Source organism: Lampris incognitus, chromosome 13, assembly GCF_029633865.1.
Source record: "Lampris incognitus isolate fLamInc1 chromosome 13, fLamInc1.hap2, whole genome shotgun sequence".
NCBI lineage: Eukaryota > Metazoa > Chordata > Actinopteri > Lampriformes > Lampridae > Lampris > Lampris incognitus.
The window spans coordinates 15026784-15044988 of NC_079223.1; the positions used below are offsets into that span (position 1 = coordinate 15026784).

Below are 18205 nucleotides of genomic sequence, written 5' to 3' on the forward strand. Positions count from 1 at the left end.
TGTGGTGAGCGTTCGGGCGCAAAATGGCTGCCATGCATCGCCCAAGGGGGGGGTTGCTACACATTGGTGGGGGCTGAGGTGAGTTCCCCCCCCTCACTGCGAAGTGCTATGGGTGTCTAGATAAAGTGCTATATAAATGTAACCCATTATTATTATAGTTTACATTGTTTTAAACCAAAACGTTTGATTTATACTTTGTTTGTTTTTTGCCCGGCTTGTGGGCCGGTACGTAGCGGGGGAATGTGACGTGCATTGCATCCCAGAATGCTCCATTTATTTATTTATTCTTTTGGCCTTTTGGCTTATGTGAATTTCTACTCTTCGCCTGGTCCTCGTGTGAGTCTGCGTGCAAGGCCACACAAGGGTGACATTTTGCATCGCTTGCCCCATGTATTGATCTGTCTGTTGTCTCTGACATGCTGCTGATTGCCACTTGTGAGTGAGTTTGTGTATGGTCTGGGTAGGTTGTAAAACTGAATTGCCCTTCTGGGATACATTAAGTTGTCTGAATCTGAATCTGAATAACCCCCCGGTGAGGTTGGTCATTTAAATCCCAGCCACATGTTCGGACACAAACCAGCTGACTGTTTAAATTCCAGCAGACACCTTTTCCTCCCTCCTTTACATTAACCACTGCTCACTCGCTCTCTCTCCCCATCTCTCCCCCTCCGTTTCTCTCTCTCTCTCTCCCCATCTCTCCCCCTCCGTTTCTCTCTCTCTCTCTCTCTCTCTTCATTCACCGCACGACCCTACACTGAATAAATGAATTCAAAAAAGACCGCAAGAGACGGAGGAGAGGAAATGAGGAGCGGGCGGAGATAAAAGGCTTCTTTAATGGGGGGGGTGTAATTTTCCCTTCATTTTCTCTGTTTGGTGTGTGAAGTGATAACTCCAGCCGGCAGCGCTGCTTGGAATCAGCGGTGAGGCCAAGAGGGCGGATAAAGCATGAGCGCCGCTTCCTTTGGAGTCAACAGCGCTAAAAAAAGGAACAGTATAGTTCTGTTTGTTTATTTAGTCTTTTTTTTCTCCTTTGGATTCTTCCAATTCTCAGGAAGCGAGCCGGACCTAAACAGATTGTTCTCTCAGGCGGCGGCAGCGCCGACAGTCGCGGCAGGTCTCAAAGACCAAGTCGCCGTAACCTAAAGAGGAAGCGCTGGCTGGTTTATAAACTGCTGGAATGACTTTCTGTTGCTTCTGACTGACATCCTCTCTTTTCTGGATGCATTTTAACAGTCAGTTACAGCTACAAACACACAGACCTACTCAGTAGTCCAGTCTCATACTGGATACACAACAATAGCGCCGTCATCAAATCGATAAAGGCACTACTCCGACATAAAAAAAAAGGTCCTGTCACATGGGGATCGCCGGTTTGAATCCCCATGTTATCTGCGGCTTGGTCGGGCGTACCTACAGACACAGTTGCCCATGTCTGCAGGTGGGAAGCAACGCTTCCCATTCATATCTTGGGATGTTTGATTTGAAAGAGAACTTAGTTCAACTACAGATAATCACCTGTTCAATCCCCCTCCATCGGTTTCTACCTGCAGATGTCTCCTTTTTCTCATGCTGTATTGAGTGTTGGTCAGAGCGATTGTTATTTGGGCTGCTTCAACTGTGCGTTCTCCCTCGTGTCTCTCGGCACATGGCGAGCTGTCTTCTCTCCTACTCTGCTGGACCGTTACAGCGCATAACCAGACGTGGATCTGCCGAGCAGTTGTGTACCTTCAAGTGACGCTGTCGGTCACCCAATCCGGCGGCCCAATCCTGTCGAACATGATCACTCAGTCGGTCCTTCCCCTTTTCCACCAACACAGAATGGGTTCGGGTTCTGTTCCGGTTCGCGCACCTGATTGTGAACCGTTCAGAGCATTTCGTCAGAAAATAAATTGGTTCGGAACCCGAAACACTGGCTCCCAGCCGGAACCAAAAACAGCAGGACAGGAAGTGGGAACCGTGACATCTGTGGGCACGTCAAGCCTGTCTGTCTGTAAAGTTTAAATTTACATTACCATGCTTTGTTATATAAATCACAAATTTAAAAAACCATTCGCTAACGCTACATAGAGTTTCCTTTACACTCACATAGGCCATAAGTTATGTCTGGTCCATGTTTGTTTTTTGGATAAAAGCAAATATAAGACTATATAAGAATATAAGACTATATAAGAATAACAGAGCAAAAGCTCTCAGGTAATAAATGCACTCCGCCATCTTGCTACTACTGTTTACTTCCGTCGTGCAACGCCCTCGGTCGATGACGCATCCTTGATTACAACGGTTCTGCTCAAAAGTGGTGGAAACGCAGGCCGGTTCAGATAGCCAGAGGAAGAGATAGCACCAAGCTTCCAAGAATCTTGAATGGAACCGGATTAAGACCCAGAGCTAACTGGGTGGAAAAGGGGAATCAGTCAGTCATCACTCAGCGACATTCGGCTGTAAGGCTGGCCTGTCGGCCAGAAATAGAAACAAGATTCAAAGTGAACGAGAGAGAGAGAGAAGAGAGAAGAGAGAAGAGAGAGAGAGAGAGAGAGAGAGAGAGAGAGAGAGAGAGAGAGAGAGAGAGAGAGAGAGAGAGGCAGGGGGGTTAATCTGGATTGGGAGAAGAAAGGATTTATTTTTGTCCAGATGTCTTCCAGAGAGAAGTAGGAAATATTCACCGGTAATCCTAATTAAAGCAGAAAAAGTATTTAAAAATTAGAAATGGAGTATAATGAGGTCACCTAATGTACACACACACACACACACACACAAAGTCCATTGTGACACACATGCCTCCTGGCTGACTAGTGGAAGACGGGGGGGGGGGGGCAAAGAGAGAGAGGGGGGGGCAGACAGGTGGAGGACCCAAATGCAGACCGGACAGAACGACAGGTTGAATGAGGAGGCTTTAATGCTCAGAACATAAATGACAGGCTTACAGTTAGCCAGTGGGAAATGAGTCCGAAACAGGCAAATCAAGTCCAAAGGGATAAAAAGGCAGGCAGGCCAAAACCCGGCTGAAAGTCTAAACCACAGGACTGGACAGGAAGAGACAGGAACAGTAACAGGATCAGGAACTGGAACAGGAAACGGCAGAATCAGGATTAGGGTCAAGCGGACGAGAAGGAAAGAGTCCATGGAAGAAACTGTGAGGAACTGGCAGGGAATGGATGACTGAGACTGGTACGCGTACTGAGCAGCTGATGGGGGGATGGGCAGCAGGTATTCATGTGGGTGGGGTAAACAGGAAGGAAGTTCCGGGGCATCTGGTGGACAGGTGGAAAAATGGCAAAAACTAGAGTAGAGCGTGCTGAAGGCAGGGACAGAGATACAATGGGCAAGGGAAACAGCACCAGAGAGAGAGAGAGACAGACAGACGGGCAGGCAGGCAGACAGACACAGGGTGGAGAAGCAGTGGAGGAGGCAGAAAACTTGGAAAGGGTGGGTAAGAGATGAGAGACGGAGAGAGAGATGGGCAGAGATGGATGGAGAGATGGAGAGAGACTGACGTGGACATGGAGAGAGAGAGAGAGAGGAGAGGGTGCCAGGTAGAACCAGAGAGGGTGAAGGAATGTAGAATGAAGAGAGATGGAGAGAAAGACAGGAAGGAGGAGAATATAAATTCTAGTTAAGCAGCAGCGAGCAGAACAACATGAACACACTCATCTGTAACCCTCTCCTGTCTCCCTCCTTCCATACACAAACACACACACACACACGCAGAAGTACTATGTAAATGTGTAATCAAAAACTACCTTAATTACTGTCAATGACCCGCACTCAAACCCGGATAACGAGGGAACGCATTGCTCCATAACTAATTAGGCCTTTGTTAATTTACTAACATGCTGTCATGGCAACCTCTGAAATATCTTAACCATGTCGCGTTTTAAGCCTCGTTAACACTGATGATAACATCACACACTCTCATTACCACTAATGAAGCCGAGTCATGTCAGAAAATCAAGTCCAGAAAGAAAAAGTCACCACACCAGCATCTGAACACTGTACAAACACAAACACACACACACACACACACACACACACAGTTGACTACTATTGACAATCATGCCAATACAGCTTCTGTGAGTTCAACTGGACTGAGGCGGGACAGAGACGTGCTAATATTTTGTTCCTCTATCTGCTATTGACTTCTTTATTTTGTTAAAGTGTACATATTCCCTAACTTCCTATGGTTCTTTCAGTATTATATTATTACATTATATTCTATCCATGTAATATTGTATTATTACATTATATCTATATAATATTAAATTATATTATATCTATATAATATCATATTACATTATAGCTATATAATATTATATTATTACATTATATTATATCTATATAATATTATATTATTACATTATATCTATATAATATCATTACATTATATTATATCTATATAATGTACCAGTTCCACATGAATACTGTTTTTACTGATCTGTTCTTTGTCATTTTACAAATGTAATGGTTGTTGTTATGGTTCATACTCCTTTGCGAAATCTTTCCTTTTTTCTTTAGCCATCTGAATAAACTTCTTCTGAGCACGCAGAACGCCCGCATCTATGTGAGGACCTAAAGGAGGCCAGAGTAAGACAGGAGACAGACAGGAAGAGATGAAATGTCAAACCTGTCGTGGCAAACAATTTTAACATGGGGACATCCTCCAAAAAAGGCTATCTTAATGTTAGCAGTTAATAATAATAATAATAATAATCTCAACAATATTTTCACACTGAAATATATTGCGTTATTTTTTTTCTCCAAATATCACCATATTATAACCTTGCTATTAGATAATACCATTTTAAGGCTCCACCCCCCCACCCCCAATTTTCTCCCCAATTGCATCCGTCCAATTATCCCACTCTTCTGAGCCGTCCCGGCCACTGCTCCACCCCCTCGGCCGATCCGGGGAGGGCTGCAGACTATCACACGTCTCCTCCGATACATGTGGAGTCGCCAGACGCTTCTTTTCACCTGACAGTGAGGAGTTTCACCAGGGGGACGTAGCACATCGGAGGATCACGCTATTCCCCCCAGTCCCCCCCCCAAACAGGCACCACGCCCGACCAGAGGAGGCACTAGTGCAGCGACCGGGACACATACCCAAATCCAGCTTCCCACCCGCAGACACGGCCTATTGTGTCTGTAGGGACGCTAGACCAAACCGGAAGTAACACGGGGATTCGAACCGGCGATCCCATGTTGGTAGGCAATGGAATAGACAGCCAAACCACCCGGACGACCCCAGGCTGGGAGTTTTGCCAGGACACTGCGGGAACCCCTACTGTTCGTGATAAGTGCCATGAGATCTTTAATGACCTCAGTGAGTCAGGATCTCAGTTTAACTTCTCGTCTGAAGGACGGAAAGAACACTAAGTTCTGTATACATTTGGACAAATAAAGATTTCTCTCTCTCTCTCTCTCTCTCTCTCTCTCTCTCTCTCTCTCTCTCTCTCTAAATACACACGCTTCACTTTATTCTGCACTGTTCACTTTCTGCTTTCCCACATACAGTGGCTTCAGAAAGTGTTCAGACCCCTTCAATTTTTGCCCACTTCAGTGTTGTAGATTTAATCTTAAATGGATGAAATTGCCACTTTTGCCCATCGATCTACACTCAATAACCCACAATAACAAAGTGAAAACAGGGTTTTTAGAAATGTGAGCAACTTTTGCTCCTGAGTGAAAATTAAAGGAACCAAATGATTAACTGTGGTTTTAAAATATTCTTTCTTGTCAGAACATGACAAACACAAATCTGAGGCAGAACATTAAAAAAAAAATTACAATGATAAAATCTTTTTTCAACATATATGCATAAAATTAATTTTTCAGTATATTTTCCTCAACAAAATAAATATCTTAATAGAAAAATAAGAGCTTCTGTGTACGGCACACATGCAACTTAAAATGGCTCAGACCGCAATGTTTAAGAGTTTTAAAGGATTATGTCAATAAATAAAACAAAGAGACAAAGAAATCTTAATGTTGGTCAGTAGCGTGTCAAACCCCTTTGTACAGACAGTTTAAAACATGTTGTGAGTGTTTTAGCTGCCAATGTAAACAAAATCAATACACAAAAGGAAAATCTCAGCTGTGGTCAGTATTTTCTGTACAAGTTTTAAACATGCAAAGCCATTACCCTAAGTTACGGGCAAGAAAGATAAGTCTGTCTACAGTCTCAGGTTTTAAAGCTGCCCTGTGACAGGTCACAATGTTCCCTCCTGTGCTAAAATCCTCCCAAAGGGGGAGCTGGTGGCAGGGATACACAAGTAGTGCTTTGCTCATTGGCTCACTCTAGGAAAGTTTCTCTAATGCATCTTCCACCGATCCAGGGGTTCTGTTCCACTGTCTGGATCTGGAGCCATGAGGTAGTTCTCCAGCTACCCCTCCAATGACTGCATACCAGTGAGTCCTGTGTTGCTGCAGCATGGCTTCTCAAAAAAGTTGCCAAGTGACTTCCTCTGCTTCTTCTATCCGCTTCCGGTATGGGAAGATGGTGGCGTGAATTCACGTTCGCAGTGGCCTCACCCAGTACCGGTGTGGGAAGATGGCGGCGCGAATTCATATTTGTGGCAGCCTCACCCAGTACCGTTGATGCAGTGTCTTTGTCCACGTCTGCGTCTAAATTTTTGTCATTTGTTGGCTGGGAGAGCTTGGTCTGCTGTGCTGTGGGCCCAGGGACCGCGGCCATGCCCGGAGCTGCATCCGAGGAGGTAACACCGAGGGTGGTGTGACAGGATGTGGAAGCGGAGCAGGCTAAGCTAACTGCTAGCCCATGCAGACCGGCAGTTCCGATAACACCGACCGACCACAGGAGGCACTGGTGCAGCAACCAGGACCACATACCCACATCCGACTTCCCACCTGCAGACACGGCCAATTGTGTCTGTAGGGACGCCTGACCAAGCTAGAGGTGGATGGGCCTCCTTGGTCTCCCACCATATAATCTCAGACACCACTCTCGTTTTGATGGCCTCAGTCTTGTCTGGCTTGATATATTGGGTCTCGGAAGCATGGATCGACCAAGGATGCCATATCAAGCAAGTCATCTGTTATCTGGTCATCATACTTCTCATTCAGCTATTCCATGACCATGGTCTTTACGTCCTTTGTGAGCTGTGTGTTATCAAAAGAGGATTTCAGGACCTTTGTTCTGAAGAGGTGCAGCACAGACTGAAGGTAGGACACGCTCACGTATAATTCACCAGACAGCGAATTGGCTTTAAGGCCTCGGTAATCGACACATCCATGTAGGGCACCAAGTGCCTGTTTTTTCGTCAGCAGTGACTAGCTGAGAGATGCCCTTGTGTTGCTCCACCACCCTTGCCACCATCTTCTGACGTGAGCCCCACCTGGTAAGTGGCTCTGTCACCAGCTTGTGCGGTGTTTAGTTAAGCTCTTCCTGAGCAGTTGGCAGGTCTCTCTTCTTTTTCCAGCAGAAGGAGAAGGCAGCCACAACTTTTTACACAGCCCAGCGGCTTGTCCCAATCTCTCATTCTCCCCACACTCTCTCTGAGGAAGAAAGGGAAAGGAAACAGAGATGTGAAATCAAAATATTTCTGAGCAAAGAGAAAATATGACAGAAAATATCTTACTAAATCCACAACGTTAAAAAAACATTCAATATTCAAATCAGTATTGCTGTATTTCAGTTTCAAATAGAGCTTCATCATGCTTGTAATCACTAACTTTTAACCACAAAGGACTAGAATGATAAAGAACGTAATTTATTTCATTCTTTTTAAAATTATTTTCTACAACTTCAAACAACTTCTTTTCTACAACTTACCAATAGCTGTGTGTAGTTGATATCCAAAACACTGGAGCCGTGTCCATTTTTTGAGTGAAGTGGCCTTCACTATGTTTGACCCGCTATCAGTTGTGATACGTACTTGTCTGTCTTCCCTCAGCCCCCAAGAAGGCCAGGGCTTCAATCATTCCTGGGGCGATAACTTCGCCTTTATGGTCTTCAGGAAAGTACGCCGTTTGGAGGTGTTTGCTCTGAAGATTCCAGTCTGTGGTCTATAAAGTGAAGAGCGAGGCTCATATAAGGTTCAGATGAACCTGAGTGTCCTGGCCTGACATGTTGGGACTCCGCAGTCTTCAACCATCTACAGGCCAGTGGCCACTCTTTCAGGGATGAGGATGTGCACATCCTTGATAGGGAGGAACGCTGGTCTCAACGGGGAGTCAAAGAGGCCATCTATGTGACGAGGAAACGACCATCCCTGAACTTGGGGGGGGGGTAGTACATCTGTCAACATTTTGCTGTGATTGCAACCATTCCCAAATCCTCTGTGAATAGTACACACGGTCGTTGTAATGCTAGTTATTGGTCACGCCTATCTGCACATGAAACTGGTCCTTGGTTTCGGTCATTGTGCGACTGTATTGTTGATAAGGGTGGTAACGCCGCAGGCAGTCAGCTGAGACTGAAGAGGCCGCTTAGACAAGTGATACAACGTTTCTCTCAATAAACGTTGTATCCAGATGAACTGAATCCCCTTTTTGTGTGTTAATTACAATTACATAGTTTCTAAATACTGTTACATTTCCACGGTCAATTGTAACATTTCAGATTTTAATGTGATTTTAATTTAATTTTAAGTTTTTTTTACAGCCTCTCAACACTGTATATCTTTAGTTTTAGTTTTTAATTTATCATGCTGAGCTGCAAATACTGTTATCTTATAATTTTACACTGTTAATTTGTAGTTTTGTTTTTTTTAGTTTTAGCTTAACTTATGTCATATTCTTTAGCTTTTTTGATGCTGAACTGATGCCTCAGCATTTCATTGCTGCCACGCTGTATTGTTGTGCATCTGACTACTAACACTACATGAACTTGAACTAATACTACACGTGTTGTGTGTGTGTTGTGTGTGTGTGTGTGTGTGTGTGTGTGTGTGAGTGTGTGTGTGTAACCACCACCACCACTGCTTTCCCCTGTCCACACTGCACCAAAGTATGTGGATTGTGGATCGTCAGCCTCTGAAGACCCACAAGCAGACACCCCAACGGAGAGGACAGTCATACTCGCTTCAAGTGACTGCTGATGATGGTGTGTGTGTGTGTGTGTGTGTGTGTGTGTGTGTGTGTGTGTGTGTGTGTGTGTGTGTGTGTGTGTGTGTGTGTGTGTGTGTGTGTGTGTGTGTATTTGTGGGTCGCTTCGGTGAATACTGTCAGATAGAATGCACTACATCCAGCTATCACAAATAAGTCTTCTGTTAAAAAGAAAAAAGTTTTAACGGCTTCGTACTCGTTCCAGCCAAACAGAACGAGAGCGGAGCAGACAGTCGGGCCCCAACACCGAGTTATTCAACCAAAACACAAAGCTGTTCAGCAAGGCAGCTAATGTCTCCTGAAGACTGAGGCCAGAGCTGACAACAAGCACAACACAACACACAACACTGAAAACTAGAGGAGTGCCCTCAGAAGAGTGCAGATCTCCACCAGATGTATGCATCTCCCCTTCTCAGGTGTTCAAACTTGGCGACAAGCCACCCCTTTTTTGCCTACCAGGAGAAGGGAAATAGACGCACACACAGACAGAAAAACCAGTGGTGCATATTAAATTGTTAATATGCAGCACTCAAGCAAAAAAAAAATCCACTTAGTGAAAACGTTTAGCCTTCAAAATGGCTGTTCAGATACCAATGGATGACATCACAGGCACTACGTCCCATCTTCTTTTTTTTTTTTAATAATCTGTGGTTTCAATGTGACAACTATTAGGATGTTTTAAGTAGAAAAAAGTTAATACCCAACTTGTGTATATTTGTAAAGATTATGTGATGATTGAAGGATGCAGATTTACAACTTTGTGTTGCTTGCTGTAAAGCCCCTTGAGGCCATTTGTAATCTGCGATATTGGGCTATACAAATAAAATCGACTTGACTTGAGGTGACACTGTGATAGTCGCATTTTACTCAGTATATTGCAGATCTCTGCCAGGTGTACATCTCTTTCTTTCTCCGAACTTGACGACAAACCACCCCTTTTTTTGCCTACCGGGAGAAGTGAAATAAACGCACACATGGACAGAAAAATCCGTGTTTTTCCTGCACCATTATAAGACTTTTGTACAACACCCAAGTCAACTGAACAGGAAATATGGGGGAAAAAATGCTAATATGCAGCACTCAAGCTAAAAAAAAAAACCTACTTAATAAAAACGTTTTGCCTGTCAGTCTGTGGGTGTGCAGCCTCCTAGGCAGACCCTTGCACAAAAGCGACCAACTCTGACATGAAATGACAGAAATCAGGCTAAAAGCCCTTATCAAAAGACTTCAAATGTGTTTTGACTGTCGTGGTTTTCATGATGTAAAATGAATCAAAGCAAATGGCTGCTCTGCTAACTGACTTTCATTCATAAAACAACGGTAGGAAAACATAGCTCAGCCATGGGAACTGTTTTATTGCAGCTACTGAGATGATTTCCAGCTGGGACTGTGATTAATCCTACTCTTGAAATTGTATTTTTATAGCGGAGTTTTAACATCGGAGACTACGGCACTTCTGCGTGGCAGCAAGGTGAGTAAGGTGAATTAATGTTGGCTCATCCAGTGTTCCTCCACTTCTCCTGTGCTGAGATATAAAGTGAATGATTTGCCGGCTCGCAAAATACGATCGACTCCTCGTTTACTTTCAAGACTCATACCCGAATACATAACGTTTTGATTTTGACATTGTCCCTGCCTGATCACTGCCTGGGTCCAGATCTTTGAATCCACCAACTCCCCCGAATTGACTGATTCTTCTGGTCTGGCATCATGACATGAAACAAAGGTTTCTTGGCTGAAAAAAATGATTATCCAATGAGAGCCTTGGGGGGACTAATGGCATTCTCAAGCTGTTGTCAAGTGTGAGACGGCATGCCTTCTCAATGTCGCCCCACATCGTAGTTTGTTTTCACTTTGCTCACCTCTTAAAACCCAAGAAAAACCAGTGTGTTGGCATGGCTACGCATCAGTGTCAACTTAAAAAGACATTAAATTCAGGCAGATACGTTGGTCTCTAGTGATTGGTTAGGGAAAATCAAATCCTCCTCCCCCACAGAAATCAGTTCGAGTGGAGGCAATGTCAGACTGAAGGTGGAAATGGAGTGTAACAGTTGACATTTCTGTCTGAATTCAGGCAAGCCTGATCTAACCCAACCGTAGATGCGAGTCGCATATGCACACGGTTGACTCAGACCGGGCCGCGATGGAGAGCAGCATTGGTCAAGCGAGCTAGAGATTGTATGAAGAGAGGGAGTGGCAACCATTTTTGTTATGTATGATCCCAGCCTTTCCTTTGATAAGCACGTTAAAGAAATCACCAAGACTAATGTAAAATAGCTAAAATTCGGTCTTTTCTGTCCAAGGCTGACACAGAGACTCTAAGACATGCATTTGTTTCATCCAGGCTTGATTACTGTAATGTTCTGTTTTCAGGTCTGCCACATGCTAGTACTAAAAGTCTTCAGATGGTTAAAAATACTGCAGCTAGAATCCTAACTAAATCTATCAAATTTGACCATATTACACCAATTCTTACCTCCCTTCATTGGCTTCCTATCCATGTTAGATCAGATTTCAAGATGCTTCTGCTGACTTATAAAATCCTAAATGGGCTGTCGGATCTCCTTAAACCATACATTCCACCTCGAGCTCTTCGCTCTCAACATACAGGGCTCCTGTGTGTACCCAAAGTTAAAAAGGAGTAAGCTGGTGGCAGGGCCTTTTCCTATTGGGTCCCGCTCTTGTGGAATAACCTGCCTGCTGCCATCAGACAATCAGTCTGTTGAGTCCTTTAAATCCAAACTTAAAACTCATCTTTTGGCCTTAACCTACAGTTGGTTCCTTAAATTCAGTACTTCACGACCTGGACTACATGGCAGGTCAGTTTCTGTCTCAATGAATTTACCAAGCACTGTTCTGCTGACCAGATTATATAGATTATTGACTATTGCAATCTGTTCTCTTCTCTCTCATGTCTTTTCTCTCTCTGAATGATGTCTTTTCCTGTCTCTTCTCACATGTGAATGGTGTGATGTGAATCTCCCCTGTGTGCACGTGTAGTCTGTCCTCCTCCCAACCTGGACACTGCTTGGCACCCTCCTCATCACCTTCTTTATACACCTTATATATAATTTTGTTATCTTGTTTCAGTGTCGTATCCTTCTCTTCCTCAGATGTATGACTAATGTCTTTTCTTGTTTCCTCTCCCATAGGGCATTCACGACTGCTGCATTTTAGTATTCATCAACTATTCCTTCGACTGGCTCTGACAGGCTGTTTACAAATGAACCGTAATCTGATTGGACTAAACCCCCAGCAAGCTTGTCTGAGCTGGAGATGCTGTTTGACTGCAGTAACAACACGACTGCTTTCTTGCAGGTGTTTCGGTTTAACCAGTGACTGTGTTCTGGTGACTTTCAGCCGAGAGCATCCGTGGTTGTCATGGTGACGGCAGCTGTTGAAAAGCCTAAAAGCCTTAAATTGTCTTAAATTGAATATTCAATACAGTATATATTCGTCTGGTCCTTTTTTTCCTACATTATGTCAATTACACGGTGTGGCCAGCAAGAAGCATTCACATTTCTTGAAGTTACTTTTAATTTGGGGGAAAAACAGATTAGCAGAGCAGCTAGCATCTAATAAGGAATTTGACATTATAACATTACAGGTTAAATGATTGAATATGGGTCACTTTCCGATTGAGGATCTACTACTACTATTACTTCTGGCTGCTCCCGTTAGGGGTCACCACAGTGGATCAACCGTTTCCATTTCTTCCTGTCCTCTGCATCTTCCTCTGTCACACCAGCCACCTGCATGTCCTCCCTCACCACATCCATAAACCTCCTCTTTGGCCTTCCTCTTTTCCTCTCCCTTGGCAGCTCCATAGTCAGCATCCTTCTGCCACTATACCCAGCATCTCTCCTCCACACATGTCCAAGCCATCTCAATCTTGCCTCTCTTGCTTTGTCTCCAAACTGTCCAACCTGAGCTGTCCCTCTAATATACTCGTTCCTAATCCTGTCCTTCTTCGTCACTTCCAATGAAAATCTTAGGATCTTCAACTCTGCCACCTCCAGCTCCACCTCCGCAAATCACTCCTGACACTCCAATCTGCCTGCGCTCTCTTCTTTGCCTCTCTTCTGCACTTCCCATTACTTCAGACAGTTGATCCCAAGTATTTAAACTCATACACCTTCATCCCCTCTACTCCTTGCATCCTGACCATTCCACTGTCCTCCCTCTCCTTCAAATATATGTATTCTGTCTTGCTCCTACTGACTTTCCTTCCTCTTCTCTCCAGTGCATACCTCCACCTCTCCACGCTCTCCTCAACCTGCACCCTACTCTCAGTACAAATCACGTCATCCGCAAATATCATAATCCACGGAGACTCCGGCCTGATCTCGTCCGTCAACCTGTCCATCACCATCGCAAACAAGAAAGGGCTCAGAGCCGATCCTTGACGTAATCCCACCTCCACCTTGAACCCATCTGTCTTTCCAACCGCACACCTCACCACTTTCACACTTCCCTCATACATATCCTGCACCACTCCTACATACTTCTATGCAACTCCTGACTTCCTCATACAATACCACACCTCCTCTCTCGGCACCCTGTCATATGCTTTCTCCAAATCCACAAAGACACAATGTACACAAAGACACGATTGAGGATAAGGGTATAAAATAAAGCTGCACTGTCGGCTGTGGTTTATTTCCCACATTATAAGAAATGTTACGAGAGGTGAATGAGTCTTGCTGAGCACAACTTATCTTACAAAAATGGTTAGTATAGATATTAAACACAGATGAGTGTGTATTCAAAATTGATTAAAATAAAAGTAAAGGGATTTAGGAGGGCACTGTGTGTTGTGTTTGTGTTTTCAGCAGCTGCCATCACTAAAGCCACCAGTGAACATGGTCACTTGTTAAACTGAAACACAGGGGTAGCGGGAGTCTTTCCTGCCCTAAATACCTTAAATTCTGCCAAGTTAACATGGCATGACGTAGAAAACGACTGTGCCAACAAACGTATGCTGGAACCACAGTGCCGCCAGTTGCATATCTGCTGTAGATGCATTGCCACTGCTTTATTACTGCACAGTGCTACAACCACAGATGAACGATTAGTCTGCAACTACGTGTATGTGAAAGGTGTGATGTGAGTCTCCCCTGTGTACATGTGTAGCCTGTCCTGTCAGGTCTACATGGTGATGGTGGTCGCAGGGCTCAGGTCCTGGGCTGTTCCGGTGGCATCTGGACACTGCTTGGCGTCCTCCTCATATTCTTCATATATCTTATAATTCCGTTATAATTCTGTTATCCTCTTTCAATGTTGTGTTGTGTAACTTGTGTAAACACAACATCCATTGCACATTGTCCATCTTGGGAGAGAGATCCCTCCTCCCTGAGGTTTCTTCCTACTTTTTTCTCCCCGTTAAAGGGTTTTTTTTTTTTAGGGAGTTTTTCCTTATCCGATGCGAGGGTCTAAGAACAGGATGTTGTGTTGCTGTAAAGCCCCCTGGGGCAAATTTGTTATTTGTGATAATGGGCTATAAAAATAAAATGGACTTGACACACGCGCACACAGACCACATACAACACACACACACACACACACACACACACACACACACACAAAACTGCCCACCAAAACAGCAGCCGAGTTGCTGTCTAAAGAGTGGAGGTTGGTATTAATGGATGGGCTCCATACAGAACAACATGACGCCGGATAGTTTGTATGTCGGAGATAAACGGCTAAAAATAATCACAAACTACACTGCAAACATTTAACAAGCAACCATAATCTACTGCAGATGGGGGTTTGGATTGTGGCTAAAATGTCTCCCTTCTGGTACCAAAAAAAACAAAAACAAAAAAAACAAAACACAATGGATACTATTTCATTTAGTCAACTTGTGAAACTGGTTTCAGGAGATGTCTATGAGGAACATAATTAGAGTGTTGTGGGATCATGAGAAAATCTACGGTCGAGGTTTAAAGAATAAACGTCATAGTTCGCATATTTTCACAATGGGTGAATCTTGGCTTCCTTTCACTGAAGATTACCCGCTGAAATCAAAACCAGCCTGCGTCGTGTGTAAAGGACAGGGGATTCTCTGAAGCTGATGAGGTCGGAGGGCCCCGTCTGACTGACAGCCATTTTATGAGGCGGCAGTAAGGCGGCAGCCCTGCAGGATTGGGGTCGGGGGGGGGGATTCGTGTGGAACAGATACGCGACTTAAGTGATAGGAACAACAGCGAAGGGCAGGTGGAGATAGGTCAGTATGACACGAGGCTTTCTGGAGGCCTCCTGTTCCCGAGATGCAGAGTCCACGAGCTGTGTGGCTGCTGAAACCAGATGAGGTTGGTTTGAAGTGATATACAGTTATCCAAACACCCCCTGTAGGAAGACACAACAACGTGGCAGTATGGGGGTATGTGCAAGGCTCAGCTTTTTTGGTTTTTATTTTTCAAAGCCATCCAGCATGCCGAATTTCGCCACAAGAGGGCACTGTTATATAACCTCACATGAACAGGAACAACTTTTGGATCCGCGGAAACATAAAATCCGGGTGAAAATCAGTTTAAAAATATGGGTATTTTTTGGTGAAAATCGGTAAAAACCTAAAACGCTGAGCCTTGGGTATGTGTTCACCTGTACCTGTGCCTGTGTGTGTGTGTGTGTGTGTGTGTGTGTCATGGAGGCACTTCTGTTTATCCTAGCAGACAAGAGGACAGTGGACAAATGCCGCATAGTGTAATTTTACATGTCTGACCCCATCACACCCAGTGTCTCTCTCACACAAACACTAGTACAGAAACACAAAGACACACACACACACCAAACACACAACAAGGACCCCGGTTCTCGAAACCTGGAGTCATTAAGGTCCCCATTTTGTGGATGCAGCCTTTAAACCCATCTCACCAGCGGTGGGTCCGTCCATGTGCGTTCCAGAGCTGGAAGCCATTTTGTTTCTGCTGCAGACTTCTAGAAAAACCACATTTATCCGGCCCGGCTCATTACATTCAACGCCTCCCAGTCACGAGCTGTTCGAAATTCAATTAAAACCTAATTGAATGATACCTCCATGTTTTCAATTAAAAAGGTAAGATAACGGAAGGCAGAGCGTGTGTGTGTGTGTGTGTGTTTCAAATGTCATCCAGCTCCATCAACGTGAAGTGTTATTGTAAGAGATAAGAGCATGCTGAGTGAAAGGGACTCTTAGTTTCAGGTTGAGATATGAATCAGAGCAGTGCTGAACCCACCAGGGCCTAAAGTCCACTTTAAAATACTCCAAAATAGTTCACAACTGGTTGAATCAACTGTTTTTAACGTCGACCTGCTAAGCAACCCCCCCCCCCGGCCCCACAGCATTACTGAATACACTCCAGCTTCTCACCTGGTCAACTGAGTGGGTCTTGTCTCGTCACCCTCGAAGTGTGTGTGTGTCTGTCCGGGTGTGTGTCTGTGGACCGACAGCGGGGACAGAGAGACAGTCAAGGCCAGCCAGGCTGATACTATATCCAAGAGAAAAAGCAAAAAACATTCGCAAATATTAGCTCAGACTGGTCACACATGTTGCCTCCTAGATGGCACTTTCCCAATATGTGTGTGTCCATGAGTGTGTGTGTGTGTGTGTACGTTGGATGTATTTTTCACTGCACTGTGGTGAAGGAAAACAAAACTCTTCATGGACACACACACAAACATCAGTGTTGACTTAGATACATTGGTCACTAGTGACTGGTTAGGGAAAATTGAATCCCCCTTTATGGAAATTGGTTAGACTGTCAATTTAAGGGGCGTCCGGGTGGCGTGGCGGTCTATTCCGTTGCCTATCAACACAGGGATGGTTGGTTCAAATCCCCGTGTTACCTCCAGCTTGGTGGGGCATCCCTACAGGCAAAATTGGTCATGTCTGCGGGTGGGATGTGGGCATGTGTCCTGGTCGCTGCACTAGCGCCTCCTCTGGTCGGTCGGGGTGCCTGTTCGGGGGGGGGACTGGGGGGAATAGCGTGATTCTCCCACGCGCTACGTCCCCCTGGTGAAACTCCTCACTGTCAGGTGAAGAGCGGATGGTGACTCCACATGTATCGGAGGAGGCATGGGGTAGTCTGCAGCCCTCCCCGGTTCAGCAGAGGGGGTGGAGCAACGAGCGGGTAATTGGCTGGATACAACTGGGAAAAAAAAAAAAGGGGGGGGGGAGTCCAAAAAAAAAACAAAAAACAGGGAAACCAAACTGTGATTCAAGGTAGTCCATGTAATGACAGCATGGAAACCTCGGAGTCTGCCGGCGTGCTGCACGTGGTTGTCACCTAACAGCTTGCTTCAAGGCGCCGCCACGCCATACTGCTTTTAACAGTGTGAATGTGACTTGCAGGCACTTGCCTTCCTGTTTTATTGAATAAAAAGCAGTTTGCCTGCAGCGCCACACACACGCTGACCAAGTCCAATGGTTTGATGCTGCAAAACCAAACTAACTGCACACTCCATCCCGAGGGACGGGGCATCAACACCACCGCGGCGACAAGAAAAACTGCCGCATACAGTCATCTTTAGAAAACAAATTTTAAGACCATCACAGTTTTTTACCCCTCGCTCCCCCCCAGATAAATGTATAGTAGGAAAGGTGGAGGCTGGACGTGAACGTGGTCTGGAATTTAAACCGCAAAGCCAATGAAGGCCGCGACAAATCTATGAATCCGAATTCACTAATGTACAACAACAAATCCTGGCATGGATTCATCTAACGGCGGTCATTCTTCTTTACTCTGGGTCCATCTGAAATTGAAGTTCACATGTTTTGCTACAGCAGTGTGGATCCGGCCTGCGAGGGGTCATAATCAGCTGTTCCATTGGAAGTGTATTGGAGATGGAGGCAGGTCTGTTCGTACACAGAAGGACAGTGAATCTGAGCCCATCAAAGACTGTGTAACGGATGTTAGCTCTGGGCAGAGCGTTGACCAGTGTTAGCTATGTCAGCAATTATCATACATCCCATAATAGATTAGGCGGCACAGTGGCGCAGTGGTTAGCGCGGTCGCCTCACAGCAAGAAGGTCCTGTGTTTGAGCCCCGGGGTTGTCCAACCTTGGTGTGTCATCCCGGGTCGTCCTCTGTGTGGAGTTTGCATGTTCTCCCCAAGCCTGCATGGGTTTCCTCCGGGTGCTCCAGTTTCCTCCCACAGTGCAAAG

At 45.1% G+C, this 18205-nt stretch overlaps 1 protein-coding gene across 5 annotated transcripts in view; it reads right to left on the minus strand.

The window, feature by feature from the left end:
* The window catches only part of ndst2a (N-deacetylase/N-sulfotransferase (heparan glucosaminyl) 2a), a 152419-nt gene that overhangs the window by 51313 nt on the left and 82901 nt on the right, over positions 1-18205 (minus strand). For 3 of the 5 annotated variants that reach the window (XM_056291566.1, XM_056291565.1, XM_056291564.1), the window contains one exon: positions 16412-16529. The exons of the other annotated variants lie outside the window; for them this stretch is intronic. The gene's annotated coding sequence lies outside the window, so the exon portion shown is untranslated. The remainder of the gene's footprint in view (positions 1-16411; positions 16530-18205) is intronic. 5 annotated transcript variants of the gene reach the window in all.